We start from the raw sequence: 12,096 nt of genomic DNA, 5'->3' as shown, positions 1-12,096 counted from the left end.
GTAATTATTCTGACTCGGTTGAAGATCCATCCGAATCAGTCTCTATTTCTTCTTCATAGACGCTTTCATCTGAAGGAAGATCTTCGAATTGGTAGATGGGTACCAAATGATAGGCTTAATTAGATGAATTTTAATTAAATTAGATTTATTAAAAAATAATTGAGCCTGGTATTTTATTTTTAAGATGAATTTTAATTAAATTAGATTTATTAAAAAATAATTGAGCCTGGTATTTTATTTTTAATAAAATCAGCCATTGCAACCCTAATTAAGTTGTTGGAAAATCAAGGAAAGGAAATTATTGACTAACAATTTCACTTCTGAAAAGTGCTATGCTAGTCATCCTTTATTTGGAACAAAGGATTTATTACCTTATGAATTGTAGAATGAACCTAGACTCATACTAGTACTTCCATACAAGGTATATATCTATATATTAGTTATTTGGGGAAAAAAAATCCTACCCTAGAAGCTCCTAATTCGGCCGCCTCTCTCACAAGCACACTTGGTGTGTTTTTTTTTCCTAATTTTCCTCTAGCAAAGACAAATGAGGGATCCCATATTTCGGTGTGGTGTGGACATGTCTTTAGAGAGCTTCTACCTTGAATCTCATGTGAATGGATCAATGAAATGGAGTTCAAAACAAATCAAGAAAAAGGTAATCCTTGGAATCATGATTTTATTATGTTTAGATTTTAATTTACGAATTTTATAGTATTGCTTCCACTTGCTGGTTTCCAGGCCAATCCGCTAGCATTTTTTATGCTTTCAAGTGGTATCACTCGCATGATAATATGATTTTATTATTTTTGAAGCATGATATTTATTTATGTTTATTCTTGAATGATTATATGAGAAAATCAACATGTTTAGTTTTTGCAATTTTGAATTATTTAAATATTTTAAGAAAATTGAATTTTCTAGTAAAAATACTTGGTTTTAGTTTTAGTTTAATGTGTGAAAAGAAATATAGTGTTATAGCAGTGCACTGCAGACCGACAGTGCATAGCGCATGAGCGCGGGCAAGAGCTTGCACGCAACCTGTATAGCGTAGGCCCTGCGTGCAGGCAGTGCGGCTGTTGTTCTAGTTGACGGCCGACGTCTGTGTCACTTTTCGCCGTTTTTCTAATTTCTGCACATTTTTGAAAAATATTATTTTTAGCTGATTTAATTTTGGAAAAAATTGGATTTTTTTAGAGCTAAAAATTGCTTTAATTAATATGGTTGATTTACGTGCATTGGATGCATGGGGCTTTATCATCCCTTTGAATTAAAACTTTTAAACTTTTTGTTTTCTGTATATAATTTTTTATCATGATATTGGATATCACGGTATTTTTTTGGGATTTTTATTTTCTTATCTAGCATGCTTAATTGATAGTATGTGCTAGTTGAATATGGTGGATGATAACGGAGCCCTAAAACGCATGTACATCTTATAATTTTATTGGGTGGGCCCGTGTGCCCTTGTGATTTATTTTCTCTCTCATTTTCGTTTCTATTCTTGGAATAATAAAGCTTGCTATCTCTCTCCTAATGTACTCCCTCCGACATCTGATCGGAGTTTCTTGTTAAATTGTAATAAGAGTAGTATAGATTATTTTGGTGAGGTTTCTATTTTAATTGAGCCCATGGAAGAACGTCCATGGAGGAGGAGGCCTATGGATAAGGCGGCCCACGAAGATATTACAAGGCACATCTATATGTTGAAGGGTAAAATATTTTTTATAATAGCATAGGGCTACCTTAGACAGTTTTTAGACTCACTGCGGGCTTAGTGGATTGCATAGGCTGGGCTTATGATCATCCAACAGGGATATGTTAGGTTTCATTGCAAGCGATGTGTTTACCTAATGCTTTAAATATTGGATATTTATGCATTCAACGCTATTCTTTCATTAGGTCAAAAATCAAACTACTCAATATTAACTCACACTTGGTTAGACCAAGTTAAAGTTTTAGGATCCAAAATGGACTTGCATCAAAATTATTTGATCTGTCCAACATTTCCATCTACAATAATGCGGTGAGGAAGCTGCCACTACCTAAATGTGCTCTCACAAGTCGTGGCACATTTGGACTAGAGGCAACCTGCACCATTATTGTGAATAAATGGGTCGAAACTCATGGGGGGCGATAGTTGAGGTGTGCCATGATTGATGGGTCGAAACTAACACGAATTAAAATATTACGCTCATAAATGGACTTGGATCAAAATGGCATTTCGATCTGTCTAATCCATCCATAGCAATATCATGAAGAAGCCACCACTATCCAAATATGGTCTCATAAGTCGTGACACATTTGGATTATAAGGCAAGCTGTATTATTATTATGAACAAAGGAATACGCTGGTTGTTTCCCCATCTCACGGGTCGTGGGGGCGATAATTGAGGTATGATTTGGTTGACGGGTCGGGTTTAACACAGAATAACATGATTCGCTTGGTGTCCTCAGGATCATGTAAAGAGGTGCGGAAAAGTATCTTGGGAATCTCATGAAATTAGAATGGCCTCGGTTGCCTCTCACAAGGCTTTTTCCATGTGAATTATAAAACCGGGGCATGGTAAATAGTTCTTGTGGATCCCAAGCCCACTACGAAAGGATTTTTGGGAACCCCACTTGAGAGTGCTGGGATTTTGTAGAAATAGTGGGAGAAGTTAACGACTAAAAGACTGAGTCTTTACTTAAACTCAACATTGCTATAATCTACTTTTGTATTTAGAATGAATATCATAGATACCATTTTTGATTTTCTTTATTTCTGAGTCTTATTTAATGGAATACACAATCGATTAAAGTTTAATGTGAAAATCGAAGGATTGTCCTCGATTTCCGAACCTAGGCATATATCATGGAAAAGCCACTTCCATCGGACTTGCGAAAGGAGTACTTGCTTAAGGAATGCTTGACGCTCAGGATTAAAGCATAAGGACAATCACAAGGTCTGCAACATCATACCTGCTTATATCATCCATGAATAGTATGATAGATGAGACGTTGTTAGTTCAATAAATGCTCCATATAAATCATATTTATGTGGCACCGAACCGGCATATTGGATATGCCACGACAAAAGTATTTTTGTGAAGCCTAAATGACTGAAGGTTGTCTGTATACAAACATTAGGCTAAGATGCAATGCCTTGTGGAGAAGCTCTAAGACCCAATGTTGATCTTAAAAGGAATGTACTTCATCACTCCTTCGTCCTAGTTATCATAAACTCTAAATGGGCTTGAGAAGACCATTTCAATAGTTGATAAAATGGTTGGACCAATACGAGGCAACGATTAAAGAATCTGCACAGACGGTATTGAATTTGGAGGCTTCAACCTCAAAAGCAAAACGCAAGGGAGCCGAAGGTTAAAAATGAGAAAAAAAGATGAAGCAAAGTCAGTCGCTTCAGGCGCGTTGAGTGCTCCTGTCACCTTAATGAGTGAATGTAAAAGGAAAAATGGGATAATGGTTCGATAGTCAAATTGACTTATGATGTTTACATATAATTGTCAAAGGGCATTAGAAGAGGGAGTATCGTGAAATCCCCTTCACCCAAACTATGGCATTTGTCGGGCAAACATGATTACTGTTCGTATTCCCAAGTGTTAGACACTTGCTCCCAAAATGCATTTATGGAAATGATTTACAGAAATGAATGGAATAGAACTCTAAGACAACTACTCTTAAAGCTAAGCAATGGCTAGGCCATTAGTGCAAAAGCAATAAGACTAAATAAACTTAGCTATTAGTATTCATGTTGAAATAGTTTACGTTTATGTAACCTAGCATGATCAAGCGTTAGTCAATTGTTGGACTAATTAGACTACAAAATTGATCAATAAAAGATTTTTTCGAGTCTGTTGAGTTATTAAATTATCGTACTACATAATTATATTATGCACAATCAGAACAAATGACTACAATGGATGATCAAGAACATAACTTACAGAAAATGACATACATGAACTAGGCCATATCCCTCTAGTTAGGATAAATAGGTTGGAAGATTCAAAGAGTCTAGCAATAGATGATTTGAGTTTACTAACTTACGAATCCTTTCTCAGAAGGAAGAAAGCCATTAAAGCACTTTGTGGGACAAAGAATGATTTTAAAAAACAATCAATTGGATTAGATCCACAATAGACATTTGTAAGTTAGTAAATACAAAAATACCAGTAGAGGGTTCACAAGTCTAAGGACTTGTGGAAAGTTCGGAGAAATTAAACCTGAGGTGGAGAACCAAACTGGTTACGAAGATAATCCATTCGGTGGGATAGAGGTAGTCCATATTTACTGGAATTTTTTGTAACATCCTAAATGAGAATAGAATTCTCATTCAGTGAAATTCCACTGAAAGAGACGATGTTGAACTTTCTTTGGTAAGGAAGTAATTGAACATTCTCATTCAGTGAAATTCCACTGAAAGAGACGATGTTGAACTTTCTTTGGTAAGGAAGTAATTGAACCTCGATTGAAGATGGTTCGATGGTGCTTCACTAGATGTGGAGTTTTGAAAAACTGTCCAGTTGTAAAACATTGTGTTTTCTTAAAGTCGTAATCTAGATAATATACTTGATATGGTTAGGCAAACCTGTGTCGAACAAAAGTCTTGACTATGAGAAATGGTCCTGCAACGTTAAAGGACTAGTGGGAGGAAAATTTGACTCAGAATCTAATTTATACAAGTTCGTTATGGAATAAAACAAACATCAATTGTAATCGGAACTTAACTTAACATGTCTATAATCTCCAAAAGACAGTCAGAACACTCTACTTACCTAAAAGGTTCGAGTTTTTGAAATCGGACAAGAGGAAGCGATGTAGGACATCTATCCAAATAAATGGCTTGGAGCCATAAAATACGCTATGGAGTTCAAACTAGGTTTGGATGCCCTACATACTTATTATGAGAAGTTGATGAGGTACATGACTTGGTCAAAAACAAGGTGGAAAGTCAATGGGAGCCCAATTGTGTTCCAAGTATTTTAGAGGTGCAGAATGTCTCGATCATTTGGAATGATATAAAGACATCTTGAAAGTCTAAAACACGAACATTGTTTATCAAATTTTCTATAATAGGAATTGGACCCTATCTAAGGATAAGCTATCAAAGATTCAGTCATGGTAGACTAGTGAGGAGCTTAGATACTTGATATCCTTTACGTCTTTGTGGTAAGCTGCATGGGATGTTATTCGGTGTATTAAGCCCGATGTTGCTCATGCTTTTTAAGCATAAAAATGTATATCGAGTGTGCACCGATGAGCCGACAGACAGCTGTTGAAGGGCTATCTTTAATACCTGAATAAGGATTAGACAAGAGCTCTTGACGGATATTAATGGAGGTTGGTTTTGGAAAGCTATAGCAATAGTAGCTTCCAGCATCATATGAATAATATTTAATCTAAAAAATGAATGAACATTTGAGGTTTAATGACAATGTGGTAATATTGGAAAGGTTCGAACTGGAACATCACAAAGAACCTAATCATGAAAAATTGAATGTATGGCAAACTTTGAAAGTTATATTGGAAAAAGGTTAGGATCAAAAAACAACGCTCAGTTATTGGGTGTTCTACCTAGCATAGTCGCGCTAGTAGTCAGCTTGGAGGATGACATCTGGGCTATGGCACAATAAAAGGCCCGAGATCTGATCACAGGTCTAAGGAAAAATCATAGACACCATCATTTGCTAGGAGCGATGATAGAAAGATGTAACGTGCAGTTGGACCGCATAACATTGACAAAAACGAGAGTAGACCCATAAGATCTAGCCGGTATAGCAGATTAGTCATAATCAGATTAATCTAAAAACATGAGCAATTCGCTTTAAGGTCAACTGGGAAATTGTTGGAATAGGTAACAAAAACGCCAATTAGATTGGCGGTTTTGAGAACCATTCAAGCAATCTTTATTTAAGCAATATTTTACTGACGAATATAATAAGTATTCATCTTTGGCGCATGTAACTATCGTGCTTACCAAATTACATCAACTACAACTTTGACGTCCCAATACATGTCCATAGACCACTTTGTAACCCATGTAGTTGGGTTGCGCATTGGATGGTGGCTATGAAGGCAACTTCTGTAGGTTAGTCTGAAATGTTCTAAGTCGAAGACCTCGAATCTGGGCATTGAGAGTCCTACTGAGACCTGCACTGAGTATTGCATTCATTGGATGAGTGTTGTGTTTCATCGGCGAGAGGCGTTGGACGTCTATGAAATTTCAGTGGGTTGGTTGACAAGGTGGTCAGCTGACTGCACTAACACGCGGGGATCGTCATATGGAAGCCTTAGATGCTGGGTCGGAATAACTTAAATCCCTAGCTCCGATAGTAAGCGAGTAGTCCTTAGAATTGAGAAATCATGGCAATGATGTGTATGCGATGATTGCATCTTGGATTAGTACATCCATACAAGGTATATATATGTATATTAGTTATTAGGAATATCTAATGAAAACATAACACAAAAATGATCATATCCTAGAAGCTTCTAATTCAGCCACCTCTCTCACAAGCACACTTGGTGTGTTCTTTCTACCTAATTTTCTTCTAACAGAGATATCTTGGGGATGTCATATTCTGGTGTGGTGTATACGTGTCTTGAGAGGGCTACTACGTTGAAGTCTTATGTGAACTTCGAAACAAATCAAGAGAAAGGTAATCATTGATTTTCGTTTTTTGCATTTCTTATTTTAATTTCACCATAAGCCCCATTTAGTTTTATTGTTGTTATTATTAACAACATCGAACGCCCAGGAACTCCAAGAGTACACCCCCATAGTTTTATTACGTTTTGATTTTAATTTACTAATTTTATATTACCGATTCTAATTGTGCATTCCAAGCCGATCCACTCGCATTTTTGTTGCTTTCAGTTCCAACACGTAATTTGAAAACAATGCAACTTTAGAAGCAGCTAAGCAAGCGGTTTGGATGAAAAACTACATCCGAGACTTGGTTGTATCGTCTAGCATTGCTGACATAGTTATCTTCTGTAATAACAACGAGACAGTAGCATAAACAAAGGAACCGAGATGTCATCACCGTTGCAAACACATTCTTAGACACTACTATCTACTTTCAGAGATGGTGAGCAGAGGTGGCGTGCGGATGGACCAAGTCAACTCAGCACAAAACAAAGTAGATCCACTAACTAAACCGGTGTAGCAAATTGCTCATATTCAACATCTTGATAAGATACGTTTGAGGCCAATGGGTGATTGGCCTTAGGTCAAGTGGGAGATTGTTAGAATAAATGACAAAAAATCCAATTAGATTGGCCGAGATGTATTTTATTCTATCAATTAATCGACAAGAAAATAAAAAGAGTATTCTCTTATTTTGGCATCTACTTTTTTGTTCTCATTTTGTATGTTTGCATTTTATTGAACTTCAAGACAAAGCCCATAGACCACTTGACAACCATGTTAACGTGCATTTTCTTGAACATCATGTTAACGTGCTTTCACGGCTTTTGAAGTTTGTTTTAACGCATTTCGATAAGTAATTGTATGATGAAAATAGCTCGTTTGATTTTTTAAATTAATTGGATGATTCAAGCATGTGAAAAGTTGAAATTCTATATATTTATGCTTTTTTTTGCTGTTTTATGTTAACCACGCAAAATATAGAAAAAAAAATTGCAGCAGCACTGCCGCTGTTGGGGCACAGTGTTCACCTGACCAGACTTGCGCAAGCAAGGGAGCCTGCATGCGAGGAAGCGGGCAGAGAGCAAGCGCGCGTGTGAGCAACCTGCAATGCAGCCACGCGCGTGAATGTTGGGAGAGGGCCAGAGTGCATGCGCAGGCAACGACGACAGTGCGTGCTATAGGGCTAACAGCCAATGGCTGGGATGTTTTTTGCCCGTAATTCGAAGATTTGATTTTCTGGAATTTTCTTCAGTATTAGTTAACTGTTTTAATTTTTTGGGACAAAATTGAATTTTTTCTAAAATTAAAATTGCATAATTAATTGGCCAATTCACCTATTTTTTATCATCCTTTTGATTGCAAATTTCCAGCTTGTGTTTTCTTCGTAAAATTAAATTTTGTTATATTGGATATCTTGGAGTATAATATTACATGGGATGTATATTATGTGATGTATGGATAGATGATCTCAGGGCCCACGACCTCTTGTAAATTTGAGTTTATGGTTTGGCTCGTATGCCCTTGTAATGTTTCTTCTCTCTCCCTCTCGTTTTTAACCTTGGAATAATGAGGCCTGCTATCTCCCTCCTTAAGCATTCCCCCCAACTTCTGATTAGGATTTCTTTTCAGTTGTAATGAGAGTATTATTATAATTTTTTTATGAGGTTTTTTATTTTAAAGCTAGCTCATGGAGAAAAAGGTCCAAGGATAAGGAGGCCCACGAAGAAATTACAAGGCCCATGTACATTTTGATAGATAAATTACTTTGTAATAGCATAGGGCCACCTTAGACTGACCATAGACTCACTCCGGGCACAATAAAGTCGCATAGGTAGCGCTTGTCATCATCCCACAGGGGTATGCTTAATTATGTTGCATGCGGTGATTTCTTTATTGCTTTAGCATTTGATGTTTTGCATGTAATAAAATTGTGTGATGAGGTCTCGGTCAAACACCGAAATATTAACTCTTACTTGGTTGGACCAAGTTAAATATTAGGCCCAAAATGGACTTAGATCGATATTGTCTTGATTTGACCAAGCCTTCCATCCACAAAAATGTGGTGAGGAAGCTACCGTTACCCAAGTGTGGTCTCACGAGTCTTAACATAGTTGGAATGAAGGAAAGCTACACCATTGTTGTGAACAAAGAACACGTTCAGCATTTTCCTATCTCACAAGTCATGGGGGGCGACGACTGGGGTGGGATTTGGTTGATGGGTAGAACCTAACATTGAGTAACATGATTCTCTTGTAGTCCTCAGAATCATGTGAAGAGGTGAGGTAAAATATCTTGAATGATCTCATGGAATGAGAATAGCATCGATTGCCTCCCACGGGACTTTTTCCATGTGACTAGTAAAAGCAGGCATAGTAAACTGTTCTTGTGGATATCAAGCCCACTAGGAAATAACTTCCCAAAACTCTACTTGAGAATGATGGGCTTTCATATAAATAGTGAGAGAGTTAAAGACTAAAAGACCATGTCTTGAACTTATCAATAATATTACTATCATATGTTGAAATCTGTTTAATTCTATATTGTCGAACATGTCTAAGAACCCCTTAACCCTAATAATGGAGATTAATAGATTCAATGGCACGAATTGCAACAACTAGCTGCAAAATCTAATGATTGTCCGAGGTTTAAAGAACCAGGCTATGTCTTGGACAAGCCGCTCCTGGCAACTTTACCAGAATGGTTTTCGCCCGAAGAACATGTGATGTTCGAGAAGTAGCATGAGGACAACAACAAGGTCGCAGTATCATATTAGCTTCAGTGACCAATGACATCCAAAAGCAATATGATAGGCTGGAAAGCATTCCCTCAATAATGCTTCACATGATCCAAGTTTGTACAATTCCTGATAGGAATATTAGATATACTGGTACAGAAATATTTTTTAGGACAAAGATGACTGAAGGATCTTCTATGCAAAGTCATGCGATCAAGATGCTATCCCTCGTGCAGAAGACCTCAAGGCTGGGCTTGATAATGAGACGTACATCGATGTGATCCTCCAATCACTCCTTCCTCCTATGACCCGTTTATCATAAACTACAATATGAATTGACTTAAAAAGTCTATCATGAGTTAATTAATATGTTTGTCTAATACGAGGCAATGACATACAAGTCTGCACCTATGCTACTAATAGGAGAGGCTTCAACCTCCAAGGCGAAAGGCAAGAGGGCCGAACGCTAGAAGAGGAAGAAGGAAAAGGAAAAGCTGTCGCAACCACTACTAGCGCTCCAAGCTCCCCTGTTGCTCCGGTGGGAAAGAGCAAAGGGAAAGGGAAGAACGGTGGTTCACAGCGGTCGAGGGCAAATGATGTTTGTATTCATTGCTGTGAAAAGGGGCATTCTAAGAGGGAGTACCCACAACTTCTCTCCAACCCAGGTACGTTTGTATTGAAGTAAATATGATAAGTAATTCTTCTTCTTGGGTATTGCATATTGGCTGTGGAGCTCACATTTGCAATGATTTGCAGGTAGTGGAAAGAAGCAGAAGGCTAAGTAAAGACAAGATGATCCAAGGCTCGGTGATGACAAGGTCGTTGCTATGGAATCTGTGGGATCTCTCATCTTAGGTATTAGTGATCATTCAGATAGTATTAAAGAACTATTAATATGTACCAATCATGATCAAAAATATTATTTCCATTCCTAATTGAGACAATGAGGGTTATGCATTTAAGATTAATAAAAATAGTTTTTATTTGATGATTGATAATAACCTTCATCTACTTGGTATATTAACGAATAGTTTTTATATTTTCCAACAGTCAAATTGGATTATAAGTGCCCAACACAAACAAAAAGTAGATAATCATGAAAATGTATAAATTTGGCATGTAAGGTTAGGTCATATCTCTATAGAAAGGATGAGGAAGTTGGTAGAATCAAGGAGTCTAGAGGTAGATGACTTGGGTAAACTATCAACTTGCGAGTCCTGTCTAAAAGGGAAAATGATCAAGAAACTTTTTGTTTGTCACGCTTGTCACTGGTCTGTTGGACTTAATCCACACAAACGTCCGTGGACCTTTAAATACTCCAGCTAAAAGAGGATATTCATACTTCATAACCTTTATCTGTAATCACTCATGGTATGGTTATGTTCAGCTCATGAGGTACAAGTTTAAGGCATTTGGAATATTTAAGGAATTCAAACTTGAAGTAGATATCAAGCTAGCCATAAGATCAAAGGCTTTCAGTCAGATCGAGGTGGGGAATATTTAAGTGGTGAGTTCATGGATTACTTAACAAAGAATAGAATTCTCTCTCAATGGACTCCTCCTGGAATGCCACAACTTAACGGTGTTGCCGAATGGAGAAGTTGAACCATGTTGGACATGGTTCAATCCATGAAGAGTTTTACTGAATTGTCCGTGTCCTTTTGGGGACACGCTCTTAAGACAGCGGCCAAGTTCCTCAACATGGCGCCGTCCAAAGTTGTACCCCTAATGCTATATATGATATGGCACGGTTATGGTAGAAAATATATCCAAACATAAGGTGAGACAGAAAAAGACAAGTTTTAATGAGCATGATTTCTTACTGCCTCAACAAGGAGTTCCACATGAATTTATTTTAAAATATTTATCAAATAAATAAAGTTGGATCTCTTGTTGAACCCTAATTATGGAAAGAAAATTCTTAATATATTCAAATTTAAATACTTATTTTTTAAAACTCTGATAGGAAAGAAAATTAATTTAAAACAAATTGGAGAAACAAAAAGAAAAATAATCAAATATGTACCTGAGACTCAATTAAACTTGCCCGCAGAGCACAAGAGATGGGATCCGGCGATAGCACACCAGAATCTTCATAAGATGAATTTGAATTCGGGTCGGATGAAATAATCCGGACAAAATCTTTAGTGTATGTTCTTGAAGAATTCTGTTGGCAAATTATACACGATGACGAATTAACAAATCGATTCACAAAAAGGAATTAAAGAAGGAAAAAGAAAGAATCAAATGCTTGAGAAAAGGAATAATGGAGTTGCCTGCATAGAAATATCTTAGATTTCTACAGTTTTCTACCATTTCTTTGATACCGAAGGAATCAAATGTAGCGTTCCTAGGTCTCTTGAGCGTAGTACTTTATGGACTTGAACAGTGATTTGCAGTGAGTGTGTTGAGGAAGAAAAGGCGCGAGCAAATGTGAAGTGTGAGTGGTTGAGTGAGAGAGTGTGAGTAAATGTTGTGTGTGTTTGTGTGAGGTTTTCAAATAAGAAAGCTCGATTGGGTTTAGCGGAAGCCTTGGAATTGACGTTCTGTCTTTTTCTCATAATATTTATCTACTAATTTCTTCTTTTTTGGTTTGTCTTTATTTAATGTTATTGTAATAATTAGACAAGAATCAATTTCAGAAGGAAAGTATATAGTCATGCTATCTATGAATGCAATACAATAAATTATATTCTACATCAGATTCCTC

The sequence above is a fragment of the Sesamum indicum genome, linkage group LG3, assembly GCF_000512975.1.
Source record: "Sesamum indicum cultivar Zhongzhi No. 13 linkage group LG3, S_indicum_v1.0, whole genome shotgun sequence".
Taxonomy (NCBI): domain Eukaryota; kingdom Viridiplantae; phylum Streptophyta; class Magnoliopsida; order Lamiales; family Pedaliaceae; genus Sesamum; species Sesamum indicum.
Note: the sequence above shows the minus strand (reverse complement) of the source record.